General features: G+C 42.6%; 1 protein-coding gene across 1 annotated transcript in view; it reads left to right on the top strand.

The window, feature by feature from the left end:
* TASOR2 (transcription activation suppressor family member 2) overlaps window positions 1–17,388 on the top strand; it is a 2,454,942-nt gene that overhangs the window by 1,571,879 nt on the left and 865,675 nt on the right. The gene's annotated exons all lie outside the window — the stretch shown is intronic.

Genomic DNA, 17,388 nt, shown 5'->3' with positions numbered 1-17,388 from the left:
TTTAGGCGGAAAACTGGCATTATTTTTGAAAAATTGGCATATTGTCTACCAAGGAAGGGCAAAGATTGGAGACCTGTTTTGGACCTATCCATCCTAAACACATATTTACTCGTACCAAAGTTCAAGATGCTCACATTACAGCAGCTTCTTCCCATGCCTGGTAAGGAGTCTTGGCTGGTAACATTGGACCTCAAGGAGGCATACCTGCATGTCCCAATCAGACAAGATTGCAGAAGATACCTCAGATTTCTTGCAGGTTCATCCCATTATCAATTCTCTGCATTGCCCTTTGGCTTATCTACTGCGCCCAGAGTGTTTACGAAATGCCTGGCATCAGTAATTGCCTTCTGCAGACTTCAAGGGATACAAATATACCCATATCTGGACGACTTCCTGATCCAAGCGGACAGCAAACACACTCTTCTGAAACACCTGGCATTTGTAATAATATTGTTGAAATCTCTGGGATACACAGTCAACAAAAAGAAGTCAAGACTAATACCCTCTCAAACAATAATTTTCCTGGGTGCCAGCTTGGATACAAACACCCAGATGGCCTACCTCACGCCAGAGAAACGAGGGCAATTAACTCAATACTTCAGAAAACTGGCAACCTTCACCAGGCTGACTGCAAGGAAAATCCTGCAGGCTCTGGGATTCATGGCATCTTGCATCCTGCTAATCCCATGTGCAAAGCTGCATATGAGGAAACTTCAATGATACCTAAAAAACTTATGGTCTCAACACAGCCACAGTTTGGAAGCAATCATACCACTGATTCCATGTCTTCAAAAGGAATTTCTGTGGTGGGTTCAAGCATGCCAAAGAAACATAGGTCTCCCATTCTGCAAGCTTCAAGCAAATCAAGTCATCACAACAGACGCCTCGGACTACGCCTGGGGGGCGCACATGACAGATGGGTGCATTCAGGGAAATGGTCACAAAAAGAAAAGCACCTACATATCAATCAAAAGGAAATGCTAGCAGTAATAAATGCTATTATGGCTTTCAAAGACCTACTGCATCCAGGACAGCTATTGATAAGAACATACAACACCACAGTGATGTGGTACATAAACAAACAGGGAGGAACTCATTCATATCCCCTGTGCAGACTAGCCATGTCCCTTTGGAACACGGCTCTGGAATTGCAAATCCAACTTCAAGCACAATTCCTGCCAGGGAAGGAAAACACACTGGCAGACAACCTGAGCAGAAATATGACAGATCCACACGAATGGAAGTTGCATCCTCAAGTTTTTACAATGATAATTCAAGCATGGGGAAGGCCAGACATAGATCTTTTTGCCACCCACAGAAATTACCAATTGACAAAATTCTGCTCAAGGACCTTTCATCCACAGGCCTGGAAAGTGGACGAACTCTCTTTCAGTTGGACAACAATGACGGTTTATGCCTTTCCACCTCTTCCACTGCTGGCCAAAGTTCTATTAAAAGCCAGAGCAGACAGACCAAGGATGATTCTCATTGCTCCAGACTGGCCAAGACAACACTGGTACCCACTCCTGAGGAGCCTGACGCATTCCCCACCATGGATCCTGCCTCTAATGCCTCTTCTACTGACTCAGCACAACTTCAAAACTCTTCACAGTCAGCTGAAAACACTCAATCTAGCCGCATGGAGGATTCCTTAAATTTACAGCAGACCCTACTCTCCAAGGAGGTGCAGGATGTCATTTTGGAGGCCAGAAGGCCTTCTACTAGAAAAGCCTACTCCGCAAAATGGAAACGGTTTTGTGTCTGGAATCAGAAAAAGGGTCAGAATCCTGGAATACTGAATTTACCTCAAATACTACAGTACCTAGCCGAGCTGCTAAGCAGTGGACTTTCATTCTCCTCCATCAAAGTCCATGTCTCAGCCATTTCTGCAGAGTACAACACTGATCCTCCTTTATTCTCTCACCCTCTCTTAAGACAGTTCCTCAGAGGGGCTAAGAATATAAAACCCCCAAGGAAGCAACCAGTACCTGCTTGGGACCTCAATTTCATTCTAGAAAAACTAATCCTACCTCCTTTTGAGCCAGCTGCTTCAACAGATCTGCAATATTTGTCATGGAAAACAGCCTTCCTTCTAGCTATCACCTCAGCACGCAGGGTTTCGGAACTACAAGCCCTCATGGCTGTGCAGTTTTTCATCATTTTCCATCAGGACAGAGTTTCCTTACGAACCAATCCTTCATTTATGCCAAAGGTAGTATCCAGGGTAGCCTTGAATCAGGCTATCCACTTACCTACCTTTTACCCTAATCCACAAAACAAAGGGGAGAGGCTACTACATTCCGTGGACATTCACAGACAGCTCCGTTATAATTTGTACAGAACAAAGCCTTTCAGAAAATCAGAGCAACTCTTTGTGTCCTATGCTACAGGTGCTCAAGGGAAGTCTATTTCCAAACAGACAGTCTCAAAATGGATAGCCCACTGCATACACTTTTGTTACTCTTTTCATGGTAAAACTGTACCTACAGGCATCAGATCTCACTCCACAAGGGCCACATCTACCTCTGCAGCTTTCCTCAGGGGGGTTCCTACCAAAGATATTTTAGTAGCAGCCACTTGGAGTTCTGTACATACTTTCTCCAAGCACTATCACCTACCATTATACTCCAAAACTAGAGGGGGCTTTGCCACTGCAGTCTTGCAGGGCATCCTGGCTCCACCTAGTTCCACTTAGTGCCTACCACCCCTTTATTAGCTTTGGGATTCTACCCATCTGTTATGACTGCAGCTGTATGCACGATAAACATAGTACAGTTTTGTACATACCATAAATGTAGATGTTCGAGTGCTAATACAGCTGCAGTCCAGGTTTCCCTCCCTCCTTCCCCTCTTGAGACAGGCCTTATGGCTAACACCTCCTCATACAACCTCATTGGGGTATTCTTTTATGGTGTATTTGCTTGCAACTACTGTTTTTTGATTATATTGCATTTGCTTTATTACATAAATTTATGTTTTGCCTTCCTTCTGGGGGCACCTGACATCTGGGGCAAGAAAAACTGAAGAAAATGGCGTTGGCTGGTTCTTTTATACCCCTGTCGCACTGACGTCAGGGAAGAAGCGACGACAACTGACGCCGGACCTAGACTCTGGAATTCGGCCGACCGAGGACCCGCCTGACGGCAGGAAAACCCATCTGTTATGACTGCAGCTGTATTAGCACTCGAACATCTACATTTATTGTAGGTACAAAACTGTATTTTTCCCTCCCTCCATCCATCCCCCTTTATTCTCTTTCTCCTTTTGCTACCATTCTTCCTTGTTGTTCTCCTTTCCTTACAAGGAACATATTGGTATTTATTTTCCAGTGGTGGGGTTATTCCACCACTACCTGGCCTCCTACTTTGGGGGCTCTTGACAGGTTAGGACGAGAAAAACTGATGTAATGGCGTCGGCTGCCTTTCTTTATATTACTGATGACCTGACATCAGTCCTCAAGCGACAGCAACCAACGGAAAAATACTAAGTCTCTGGTATTCAGACCAGCTGAGGGCTGCCTTGGCAGGGATAACCTAAATGTGATGACTGCAACAGTGAACACACTCGAACATCTGCATTTATGGTAAGTGTACACAACTGTACGTTTTTCAAGCAATAAAAAGAAAAAGTTACACAGACAGCATTTGCCATCACAGCAGGATAACAATTTAACTCAGCTGCAGGTGGGTGACTGAGGTGGCCAATAGTTGTACATCAAGAACAATTAAAAGACCAACGGCATCCACGAACTGACTGCGAAGTTTTAATGTGATAAATCCACAATTTTAAAAACAAGTACTTTAAGCGCTTTTCGTTTGTTCAAGGAACAAACTTCTTCAGAAGTAACAAACACCAACAGCTGCAATCAATTTAAACACAAAAGTGCGGGAAAATTATGTTTACATAGCTTGTTAAAAAGAAATACATAAAAAATTATTCTATTCATGTTTTAGAAGTTGTTGTTGTCAACTAATATCACACAAAAATTCTTTTGTTAATGAAAACATTATAAAACAGAAGAGTTAGATTATAAACTCTATTTAAAAACTGATGTATTGTTAAATTTAAGGTTAAATTACTTCTAGGTTACCTAAAAAGACTTTTCAACTTAAGTAAGCAAGAAATTGAGCATGCTTTATTTAAACCAGGATGATAAAATGAATTTAACCTAATCTGCCACAATAGCTCCATCTCCTCCAATTTAAAGGAGGCAGGACCCCCCCGTATATCAGGAATTAAGTTACAAATAACCATAAATTTGAATTTATGGGACGGATTGGAATGTACATGCTTTGCTAGGGCATTCTCCAACTTGTTATGAGAGATGGCGTATTGATGTTCATATATCCTATCTCTAAGTCTACGTTCTGTTTTGCCCACGTAGAATGCAAAACAGTCAGTGCACCTAGCCAAATACACTAAAAATTTACTATTGCAATTAAATCTAGATTTCAGTTTGTAAGTGTTACCATTAATGATAAAATGGTTGTTACAATCAATAAATTTACAAAAATTGCAACTCTCACATTTAGACATTCCTGATAGTCTAGATGTCACTGGGATGTGTCTCTCTAATGCATTCTTCAAGTTCCTTACTTTTTTGAACACCACATGTGGTTTATGGCCCAAACAGTCAAGGACAATTTGATTAGTTTTAAGAAAATCCCAGTTCTTATTAATCAAATTTACAATAGTTCTACTTTGACTGTTAAATGTGGTCACAAAACTAAATTTGTAATCTTGTTCGTGGGTAATCAATACATCTGTGTCAGAAGTAATCTGACTGTCTTCAACAGGGTTGTTATTCAGTGTCCCTTGAGGACCACATAAAATTGGTTTAAACCAATTTATGTTCCTTTTGTGAGTAACTTCCTCTATTAATGTATCAATGAGTAAGTCTGGATATCCGCGATGTTGAAACATCTGTTTCAAAAGTTGACATTCACTGCAGAAGTCTGAGTCCAAACTAGAAATACGTGCTGCCCTCACTAGCTGACCCTTAACTACCGATCTTTTTTGGTGAAAGGGGTGGCAGCTAGTGAAGTGGAGAAATGTGTTAGAGTAACTAGCTTTTCTGTAGATTTGCGCTGTAAAAGTACAATCCAACCTATTCTTATTTAACTGAATATCCAAATATGGAATAGATTCAGTATGGAATGTGTATGTGAATTGCAAAAAACTTGTTGATGTGTTAAATCTATCAACCAGTTCAGATTCACATTCCGCATTACCTTTTAGTAAAATAAAGATGTCGTCCAAGCTAGTTCAGCTAGTTTAACACCTGCTCCTATTGCCTACTATACCCGCTTCTTGGACGACATCTTTATTTTACTAAAAGGTAATGCGGAATGTGCATCTGAATTGGTTGATAGATTTAACACATCAACAAGTTTTTTGCAATTCACATACACATTCCATACTGAATCTATTCCATATTTGGATATTCAGTTAAATAAGAATAGGTTGGATTGTACTTTTACAGCGCAAATCTACAGAAAAGCTAGTTACTCTAACACATTTCTCCACTTCACTAGCTGCCACCCCTTTCACCAAAAAAGATCGGTAGTTAAGGGTCAGCTAGTGAGGGCAGCACGTATTTCTAGTTTGGACTCAGACTTCCGCAGTGAATGTCAACTTTTGAAACAGATGTTTCAACATCGCGGATATCCAGACTTACTCATTGATACATTGATAGAGGAAGTTACTCACAAAAGGAACATAAATTGGTTTAAACCAATTTTATGTGGTCCTCAAGGGACACTGAATAACAACCCTGTTGAAGACAGTCAGATTACTTCTGACACAGATGTATTGATTACCCACGAACAAGATTACAAATTTAGTTTTGTGACCACATTTAACAATCAAAGTAGAACTATTGTAAATTTGATTAATAAGAACTGGGATTTTTTTAAAACTAATCAAATTGTCCTTGACTGTTTGGGCCATAAACCACACGTGGTGTTCAAAAAAGGAAGGAACTTGAAGAATGCATTAGAGAGACACATCCCAGTGACATCTAGACTATCAGGAATGTCTAAATGTGAGAGTTGCAATTTTTGTAAATTTATTGATTGTAACAACCATTTCATCATTAATGGTAACACTTACAAATTGAAATCTAGATTTAATTGCAATAGTAAATTTTTAGTGTATTTGGCTAGGTGCACTGACTGTTTTGCATTCTACGTGGGCAAAACAGAACGTAGACTTAGAGATAGGATATATGAACATCAATACGCCATCTCTCATAACAAGTTGGAGAATGCCCTAGCAAAGCATGTACATTCCAATCCGTCCCATAAATTCAAATTTATGGTTATTTGTAACTTAATTCCTGATATACGGGGGGGGTCCTGCCTCCTTTAAATTGGAGGAGATGGAGCTATTGTGGCAGATTGGGTTAAATTCATTTTATCATCCTGGTTTAAATGAAGCATGCTCAATTTCTTGCTTACTTAAGTTGAAAAGTCTTTTTAGGTAACCTAGAAGTAATTTAACCTTAAATTTAACAATACATCAGCTTTTAAATAGAGTTTATAATCTAACTCTTCTGTTTTATAATGTTTTTATTAACAAAAGAATTTTTGTGTGATATTAGTTGACAACAACTTCTAAAACATGAATAGAATAATTTTTTATGTATTTCTTTTTAACAAGCTATGTAAACATAATTTTCCCGCACTTTTGTGTTTAAATTGCTTGCAGCTGTTGGTGTTTGTTACTTCTGAAGAAGTTTGTTCCTTGAACAAACGAAAAGCGCTTAAAGTACTTGTTTTTAAAATTGTGGATTTATCACATTAAAACTTCGCAGTCAGTTCGTGGGTGCCGTTGGTCTTTTAATTGTTCTTCTCAGTTTGTTTGTGCCTTTAGTTTAAAATAGTTGTACATCAGATCACTCATCCCAGATCCCTCTGTTGTAGCACCTACAGCCACTTTAGACTAGGGGTTAGCCACATTCTCTGCAGTTGTTGGGATTCCCTTAGTTGGTAAAGGAGAACCACTCTTGCCGGTCCTGGGAGAGGGAACAGGGAAAGCTTCCCTGTCCTCTCAGAATGTTTTGCTCATCCCTGGGAAAGCTGCTGCTGCCATTAATAACGCCATTGGCTCCATTTTTCTTGTCAAAAAGAAACTAAAAACTAAACCTGTATCATCTACTCCTCAGATTTCTTTGGACTGGAGTAATTTAGTGGGTCAGGATTTAATTCAGGCTGTTGATCCTTCTTATAAAATAGTTTCTGGTAAAAGAAAGAAGAGTACCTCTTTTCCTGAAAATATTAAAGATTCTTAATCTGGACAGGAAAGTGAAGGGACAGATATGAGGTTTTCTCCACAGATTTATGATCAGAGCCATTGTAGAAGTTAATGTTCTTCTTCCTGTGAGGGTTTCTCTTTCTCGGAGATGATTTCCAGAATGTCCCAGAGTTTTTAGTGGGAGAACATTGAGGTTTCACAGTCCCTCAGAAAATGCTGTGAGCTGTTATAGAAGGAATTTCCAGAACCTTCACCTATTCCTCCAGTTCTATCAGCTTTGGAGAATGTGTATGTTACTGCCTGCAGTTTTTTCTGATACTCAAGACAGATGTCCCTAAAAGGTAGATAGGATGTATAAACTTACTTAATCTTTAAGTTTTTATACACTCTTCCAAACCTAACCCTGCACTTATAACTTTAGTGAATGATACTGTAGCTAAACATTTAGTTAATTCCAAGCCTGCTTTTTCTGATAAGGATGGAAAAGTTATTGGTAAGTGTGAAAAAATGTATGCTTCTGCAACTTTGATTTTCAGAATTTTGAATTGTCAGGCTCATGTTAAGGTTTGTTCTGACTAACTGTGAAAGTATGAGAAATGTTTTGTCTGCAGTTTCTTCTTGTGAGGAAAAATCTGCTTTAAATTTATTCAGGTGTAAAAATCACTACTCATTCTTAACATTGTTTGTATGATTCAGATGATACTTCTTCAATGGCTTTAGCCACTGGTGCTGTGATGAGGAGGTTTGTCTGGTTGCATTCTCAGAAACTTCCAGATAATGTTAAAATTAGATTTTAAAATTTCCTTTGGATAGAGGTTTAGTTTTTGTCCCCTCTGCAGCAAAAGTGATCAGAAAGTGTGATGAGAGGGGTAAGCTGATACAGGGAATCTCTCAAGATTTTTCAGTCCTCCATTTTTTTATTTTCCGAGGGATTATGTAACCCCTCATCCAGTTTTTCCATAAAACAATCTCAGCAAAATGTAGGTAAACAGATGATCTGATGTCAGTTTTCATTTTATCCTGACATATGGGTTCGGATCTGATCCCTCAGATCTAACTCGGCTGTTGAAAAAGCTCATTGCAACTAAAAAGCTCTCAAGCACCTTACCCTACTCATAATGCCTGTCTCCCAAACCCCTCAGATCTCGTTTGGCACTTTGCAAAGACGTAGTTCTTCCAATATCTCTCGGGCAGTTTGGTTAAAAAGCATTTAAACTTGTAATGTCTTTACCTAGAACTCTGTACTCTCCTTCTGTTGACCCAATGCCATCTAGAGTACCTTCTCCGTTCCTGCAGAGACCGAAGTCGCCATCAGCATTGTCAGCTCGCTCAACCAGAAGCCTCATGGAAGATGAAGTGGAGAGGATGGTCAAGAAGATCCGCTGGCTGCAAGGCTTTGCAAGACCCTCTTTGGCTCCTACTCCTAAGGGTCTGGAGTTCCAAATCTAATCTTCCCCTCTTCAGATTCCTCCTCCAACTTCCCGGAACGTTTCAGAATCTTCGAATCCGATCCATCCAATATTGTCTACGTCGGAGCTGAGATCCTTTCCTTCTTCGGCTCAGACCTCTGCTCTGAGTTCCTCGGGCCAGTCAGAGCCGGGGAGCTCTCGAGGTCGTGGTGGCCCAGTCGAGTCCAAGATGCTGGGGTCCACTCTGAAGTTATTGGAGCCATCCCTATCTCTTGGAGCATTGGCTTGGAGCAGCCTGGCCCCGCCCTCAGCCTCAGGAGTGTTGACCTCTGGATTTGGGGGTACCCGGATCCATAGGCACAACCTTTCAAATCAAGGAGCCTTCACTTATCGGGGCTACTTTGCTTTTATGGCTTTGGAGAGGGCTGTGTCTGCCTCGGCAGCACAGAGTATCTCCTTGGAATCCGCAGTCTTCTGCCTTGCAGACCTCTCACCCAGTGTCTCAACCAGACCTCCACAGGGACAGCGGGTGAAGAAGCCCCAGATTACCCAAGAGGGTTCCCCCTCCTCTTCCGACACCTCCCCAGAACTCCCCATGGAGGAAGTTCCTCGGAAGAGAAAGTGCAGGAGGAAGCACCTAGACTCCACAGAGGAGTCCATCACTGAGAATACTGACCTCAAGGAAGGTGAGGGATCCCCACAGTCACCTCCTGATGTTTCCTTCAGGGACATCCTAGAGATCTTGAAACCGAGAGGTGACTGGAAGCCCAGCAATCCCTCATTGGAGGAGTCAGTGTACCTGGCGGCTTTTGGATCCCAACCATCTACCTCCTGGGTGACCCCCCACCCATTGACAAGCTCATTCACTTGATCTGTCAGTGGGTGTGGAAGGTTCCAGAGTCCACTCAACCTTATATGCTGGAGAGCGAACAAAATTAAAACATCACCAGAAGACAAGACATTTTGGTCGAAAGGCATTCCAGTAGATGCCGTGGTTGTGCTGGTGACCACGAAAAAAAACTTGTGGAAGAAAGTTCTACTATTCATCCTCCTAATAAGGATTCCAGGATGATAGCAAATGTGGGAAGCATGTTTTCTCTTTAGCGACCTTTGTCCTTGAATTATCTTTCCTATTTTACCAGATAGTAGAGGGATCTGATCAAGGAGCTGTCAGATACTCTCGCAGGAGCTGTGTCTGAAGAAGTACAAGATTCTTTTACCTCCCAGCTTGCCATCCTACATGGTATTACAGACTCCTCCATGAGGCTCATTTCACATGCAGGTGAAGGGGCAAATAGAGCTGCGAGTTCAGGTATTTCAGTGAAGAGGCAAGCCTGGATGCGCTTGTGCAACTTTGCTGAGCCCTATAAGTCTTCATTCCATCCCTATCTGGCCCAAAAGGCATAAAAAGCACATGCTGTACAGATGCGAGAAAGATGAAAAGACCCTTTCTGCAGTGGGCGTTTCCAGAGGCCATAGTTGAAAAATCAGAGGAGCAGTGGAAAGATGTGATTCAGAAAATCATAAGGGTCTTTTCCTCAAGCACGTGGTGAAAGATCCCCCAGGGGCAGGGGGGGCAATAGTGATGAATAATGCCGCCCCCGCACCAGAGGGGCTCAGCGTCATCAAGGGTCCAGAGATACGTTCTTTGGGAAATCCTTACAGCACTCCTGCATGTGGAGGCCTGATTGTTCTTCTCTGGAGGCAGTCGGGGTCATCTTTTATTGCACCAGAGAGTCTGGCTGAACATAACAAATGGGTGCAGAGGATAATATTCAAAGGATACTATATACCCTTTTCCTGTCCACCGCCCTAAAACAAAAACCTCCCTGATGTTCCACTCAATCAAAAGGAGCAAGCAGCTCTTCCAGTACAAAAGCTGCTAGACAAGAGTCATCCAAGAGGTTCCGCCAAACCATAGAGGATCCGGTACTTAAGTTTTTTTTATATACCAAAAAAGACGGGACTGGAGACCAATTTTGGATCTCATCCGATTGAACAAATCAATTCAGTGGAGCAAGTTGCGGATGGTCACTCTTCAGTCCATTCTTGGAAAAGGACTATTGATGTGCTCAGTAGACCTTCGGAGTGAGTACTACCATGTAAAGATGGACAGGTGATCCAGAAGTAATTTACACTTCTGGCTGGGAGCCAGTCACTATCAGTTCAGAGTATTGCTGTTTGGTATCACTACAGCCGTCATAGTGTTCACCAAATGTGTAACAGTAGTAGTAGCTCACTTGAGACAGCAAGCATTCTGGATGTTTCCATTCTTGGATGACTGGCTCATATCCTCCCCGACCTGGCATCTACTTCAAGAAGCAAAAAATATGGTTCTTCAAACTTGTTCCTTGTTAGGTATTACAGTAAAATATGAAAAGTCACACCTAGACCCGTCTCAAGAATTAGACTTCATAGGTGCAACCTTAACCCATCATCGAGTAGTAAACATAAGAGATCAAATTACAAAGTTGCCGTACTGTTCAGGTGTATTTGCTTGGACAGTATTTCAGGTCTTAGGTTCTATAGCAGCAGCAGTAATACTAGTTCCACTTGTAAGATTCCACATGTGAATCTTACAGTGGCTTCTCGCAGTACAATGGTCTATCCTTCACCAGCCCATGTCAGCCCTGGCAAGAATCACAAACACTTGCAAGAAAGAGCTTTTATGGTGGATTCAATCAGAGCAACTTATACAAGGTTGCCTGTTTGTTCCTCCTCTCCCCAGCGTCACAGTTACCATGGATGCTTCCCAGATATTGGGGGGGGGGGTGGCATTATCTAGGAAAAACAGTCCAAGGCACATGGTCTACACAAGAGGCCAAATTGCACATGTCCTAGAGATGAGAGCAGTGCGACTAGTGTTGCAAACCTTTCAGAATGCTCTCCCTCATGAGACAGTTGGGATTCAGTCGGACAACATGTCAACAGCCTGGTACATCAACAAGCGGGGGAGAACCAGATCATATCCCTTATGTTGAGAGGTGCTCAGAGTGTGGCAGTGGGCAATCTCAACCAGCTGCTTTTTGGTAACAACACACATTAAAAGAAGTCCAGCATGATAGCAGACACTTTGAGCAGATCCATTGTTATGCCTTATGAGTGGTCCCTCAATTAGGAAGTGGCGGAAAATATATGCCACAAATGAGCAATTGGGGCCAGCCTTGCTGTGACCTTTGCGCCCCCTCTAAATGACAAATGCAGCAGCTACTTTGCCCTGATCCCTCCCAAGAGAGGAGTCCCTGAGGGATTATCTCACTCACAAATGGCCTCCCGGTCTGCTATATGCCTTTCCACCAACATCCTTGATCTCAGAATTTCTTCAGAAAGTGAGTATGTTAAAGAGAAGTAATTTTATTGCCCTATATTGGCCTTGTCAAATCTGGTTTCCCTTTCTTTGGCCTCACCTATGGAAGAGGCCTTGGATTCTGGATCCAATTCCAGATCTCCTGTCACACCCATGAGGAATGCCTCATCCGAACATTCAAAGTCTCAGGCTGACTGCTTGGTATCTCAAGATCTATTGATAGCCAGACAACCTATGCTCTCTTCCTCAATTTGTCATATTTTGTTATCCTCTCATAAACCGTCTACATGAAAGTTGTACAACAGTAGATGGAGGAGATTCATACATTGGTCTCAATAAAATGATGTAGACTCTTTTTCAGCTGCTATCCACGCTATTCTAAACTTTTTAGCACACCTTTTTTTTACAAGGGGCAGCTTATTCTACAATAAAAGTGCAGCTAGCTGCAATTTCTAATTTTCACATTGGAATTGACGGTTCCCTCACTTCACGTAAGCTATACAGAGCATTGTTGAGAGAAGCTCTCTTATTCAGGCCGCCTTATAAAGATCCTTTTCCACCTTGGGACTTAAATTTGGTATTACAGAAAATTATACAACTGCCTTTTGAGTCAGCAGCTACCTGTCAACTTAATAAATTTCTGTCGGAAAACCATTTTCTTGGTGGCCATCACATCTCCAAGATCTTCTGAAAGTCAGACCTTGCCATCCCAACCATCATACTTAGTCTTTCACAAAGACAGGGTCACGTTATGTATGAATCCCTCATTCTTACTGAAGTTTCAGAGAGTACTATCAACCAAACTATTAATCTACCCGTTTTCTTACCAAACTTCACCAATAAAGGTGAATACTTGTTGCATTTATTAGGTGGTGGTGCTGCGGTAGCGTTGTCGCCTCATAGCAAGATGTTGCCCCGTTCGATTCTCAGCTAGAGCGTCTTCTGGTGGCATACGTGAATGGGGCGTGCCTTCGTTGAAGGTTGTGCATCAGGGCTGGTAACCCGGTGCGTAAAAATCCACTACCAATCATTAGCGGACCGGAGTTCTGCTGTGGCAACCCCTAACCGGGAAAAGCCAAAAGACACAAACAAACAAACTTGCTGCGTTTGTTAGATCTCCATAGACAACTTCATTTTACATTCATAGAACAAAAGGTACAAGGAGACAAAGTCATTTGTTTGTCTGTTTCTCAGAAAATAGATTGGGTCTTCCAGTGACCAAGGTAACTGTAGCTAAATGGGTTACAGACTTCATATTCTTTATTTACAAGAGAAAAGGTTTAAACTGCCCGAAAACTGTTCAAGCTCATTCTACTAGAGCCGTAGCCCCCTCTTCAGTCTTTCAAGCCAGAGCATCCATAGATGTGATTTGTGCAGCAGCAACCTGGGCTACCTCTCATACTTTCGTTACAAGCTGGATTTGATCCCTAAGGGTAGGACCTCCTTTGTTTCAGTGGTTCTGAAGAATATCCTTCCATAGGCCACCCAGGAGAAAGGTAGCTGGAGAGACTGTCTCTTATCTGAGGATAAAATAAAAATTGACAACAGCAGATAAAATAGTTATGTACTCACCATAAAGTTCCATCTGTGTTGTCCATTTCCATTTTTTCCTCAACAGCCTGCCCACCATCCTCTTGTCCCTTTCTTATTTTTTTTTGGATGAGCGAGTTGACCATAATTTTTAATGACTGACTTAAATTTGATAATTGGACATTGCATAGCCATGAATGGTCTTAACTTTAGCTAAAGTATTTTTCCTATTCTGTCATAGTTCTATTATCATCAGCAAACAAAATCTGAGGGGTTTGGGAGAAAGACATTATGGGTAGGGTGCTCAAGAGCTTTTTGGTTGCCACAAGCTTTTTGCAACAGCCGAGTTGGATTCAAGGGATTGGATCCAAACCCATATGTGAGGAAAATATGAAAATGGACAACACAGAACATTATGGAGAGTATATGACTATTTTTTAGGAAGACATGGAAAAGGGGTTCCAAAAAGAATTCAGCCCCCCCCCCCCAAAAAGACAGTCCAAGTCAGAATGACCCCCCCCCCAAGAAAGTCTGAATCTCTGCTTTTGTGTTTGTCAACAGATAGTTACAGACAAATGGGTTCTGAAGATCATTCATCAGGGTTTCATAAGGCCGTGGGAGGAAAGTCCTCCTTTCACGGAGGTAATCCCTCATCCACCAAACCAGGACTCTTTATTTCCACCTGTCCGTCATCACATGCTGTTCCAGGGTGTGAGAACCTACCTATTTCTCCTTCCCAGGTGGGAAAATGTTGTTATTCAAGAATGATTGTAGTGCCAAAGAAAGAAAGTACACCGAGATCAGTCGTGAATCTTTCTTTCTTAAGCCTGTTTGTTACAGTGCCCAAGTTCAAAATGCTGCCACTTCACAGCCTCTTGCCGCTTCTTCCTTATTCAAGTTTCCTTGTAACTCTGTAATTGAAAAGAATGCTTATCACATCCCAATTCATGCATATGTCTGGTGTTTAAGGTTTTATGTGTTTGGATCACATTATCAGATGTTCATCGTGCATACAGCTGCAGTAATCACAGATGGGTTCTCTGCCGTCAGGCGGGTCCTCGGTCGGCCGAATTCCAAAGTCTAGGTCCGGCGCCGGTTGTTGTCGCTTTCTTTCCTGACGTCAGTGAGGCAGGGGTATATAAGACACAGCCGACGCCATTTTCTTCAGTCTTTTTTGCCGTGCGGTGCCCGAAGCAGAAGCAGTTTGCAAGTGCCGGTCGGCCAGCTCCTGAATTTACGAAAAATTGGAAATCAAAGTCTTCTTTAAAGCTAAGTACCCCGTTGGGGAAACTTTTCTTGCCTCAGACCGATGTCAGAAAAAGTTAACAATTGTATTTCTTGTGGGAAGCAAATACCGCATAAGGATTTCCATTCCCTCTGCATACCTTGTTTAAGCCCAGACCACGACGTCTCGGGCTGTCGCTTTTGCGCTACTTTCAATAAACGCACTTTTAAGCGTCGGGCGGAGTTCGCCCAACACTTTTTTGGTAAAGCCTTTGATTATAAAAGGTCGTCGGAGACTCCGACTACCGTTTTGTCCAAAAAACGCAAGGACAAGGACCGACACGCGGGTTCCGCGGTCTCCACCGGCACCACGCCAAAACCGACTACACGTGGTCCGCTTCTCAGCGAGCCGCCTATGCAGTCCCTGACTACCGACGACACTTCTTTGGCGGTGTCTTCTGTAACCGAGACCGCAGGTACCTCGGCCCATACCCAGACTACAACCACCGAAGCCACTGTGAGCGTTGAGCCTCCTAATGTGGACAGGTCCACTTCCACCCATGGTGTCTTTAGACCCTCATCTTCCTTTTCCATTAAGGCTTTTACTAAGTACAAATCAGCCAGGCATCCCAAGAGGCCTGTTGCACAGGGCCCATCTCCAGGCCCATGCCTAAAAAGCAGATGCTTAAAATGGCTGAGGATTTAATTACTCTTATCAGGGGTTCCCAACCCCCTCCAGACAAGAGACCCAGAGTGGAGGAAGATTCTCCCTCTTCTGATCAGGACTCCATTTTTTCAGAACATTCTGATGTAGAGGAACACTCTTACTCCCCTTTTGAAGATTCTGATGCAGAGCAGTCCATTCCTTCTGTATCTCCTCCAGAGGATTTTTCTTTTGGGGAAACCTTGCACACCTTGAGGGAACACTTCCATTGGGAAGGCCAAGACTTTTCTGATTCCAAGAAAAGACTTAGGGAATTTCTTTTGTTACCTCAACACAGACCTCTGGCGATACCTCCTGTCTTGGACATACTTGATAATGTTTATTCGGAGGCTTGCCTTAATCCGGATTCCCTGCCTCCTGCCCCAGTCAAGCCTGATAGGTACTACAGAGTTCCTAACTCTCACCAATTTCTTTACAAGAGCCATAATGCTGACCCTGAAACCATTTCTCAAGGCCCCAAGGGAATGAAGGCCTCTACTGCTAAGAATCCACTACCTTCCGAAAGAGAGTCAAGATCCTTAGAAAGGTGGGGGGAAAAGGTATATACCTCGGCCACCCTAGCCATGAGGGCCTTAAATTGTCAGTTCCATATGCTTAAATATCAGCAGTTTCTGTTATCACAATTAAGAAATAAAATGTCTCAACCTGAACAACCAGATTTGAAAGAGTTGCAGGTTATGATGCATAGTGCAGAACAAGTGGGTAAACACACCTTACAATGTGGCTATGATGCCCTAGAGGCCTCAAGTAGAGCTGCTGTTACAGGATCAGTCATTCGTAGACATGCATGGCTTAGGGAACAGATCTTGCCTGATCATGTGAAAGCTAAACTACTAGATGCTCCTTTACAAAAGGATGTGCTATTTGGTACTAATGCTGAGGAGATACTACGGAAAATGGAAGAAAAAGCCAAATCTATGCAAACTGTCAAAGCTTTTCTACAGGTTCAACCACCACGTTTTAGCAGAAATTGGCCTTCTAAAAACTGGTCCTTTCCAGCCACGGACAAGCCCCAAAGAGGTAGATACAGGCGCACAAGGGGCAGAGGACAATCACAAGGATCATGTAGAGGCAGGCAATGGCAAAATCCAGCAGCAAGAGGTGGCGAAGACAGTGCACAACAATACAGGAAACAAACCCAATGACTCCCTCCTTTCCATGCCAAGCAAGTCTCAGCTGGCAGCACCCTTGGGAGGAAAGCTGGCATTATTTACAAGAAATTGGCATATTGTCACAACAGACAAATGGATCCTGGACATTATAAACAGAGGCTACAGATTTCATTTTCACACTCTTCCAAAAATGAGAGGCATGCCAAACCTACCACACAATCAAAGGGCAGAGGCACAACTACAAATTTCAAAGCTCATAGACATGAAAGCTGTTCAAGAGGTACCTACTCACGAACAAGGTCAAGGTTTTTATTCCAGGCTGTTTCTGGACCAAGGAAAGGAACCGACTGGAGACCCATTTTGGACTTATCGATCCTAAACACATTCTTACTAGTACCAAAATTCAAGATGCTCACATTACAGCAGCTTCTTCCCATGCTGGGCAAGGAGTTTTGGCTGGTAACATTGGACCTCAAGGAGGCATACCTGCATGTCCCAATCAGACAAAGCTGCAGAAGATACCTCAGATTTCTTGCAGGTCCAATCCACTATCAATTCTCTGCATTGCATTCACAAAATGCCTGGCATCAGTAATTGCCTACTGCAGACTTCAAGGGATACAAATTTACCCTTATTTGGACGACTGCCTGATCCAAGCTGACAGCAAGCACATACTTCTGGAACATCTGGCTTATGTAACACGGTTACTGAATTCTCTGGGATACACAGTCAACAAAGAGAAATCCAGGCTAACACCATCTCAGAAAATAACTTTCCTGGGTGCCAACTTGGACACAAACACCCAGATGGCCTATCTTATGCCAGAAA

This window comes from Protopterus annectens, chromosome 11.part0 (genome assembly GCF_019279795.1).
Source record: "Protopterus annectens isolate FY-2018-M chromosome 11.part0, PAN1.0, whole genome shotgun sequence".
Classification (NCBI taxonomy): Eukaryota; Metazoa; Chordata; order Ceratodontiformes; family Protopteridae; genus Protopterus; species Protopterus annectens.
The sequence above is the reverse complement of the archived record's forward strand: the minus strand, read 5'-3'. Positions and strand labels throughout refer to the sequence as shown.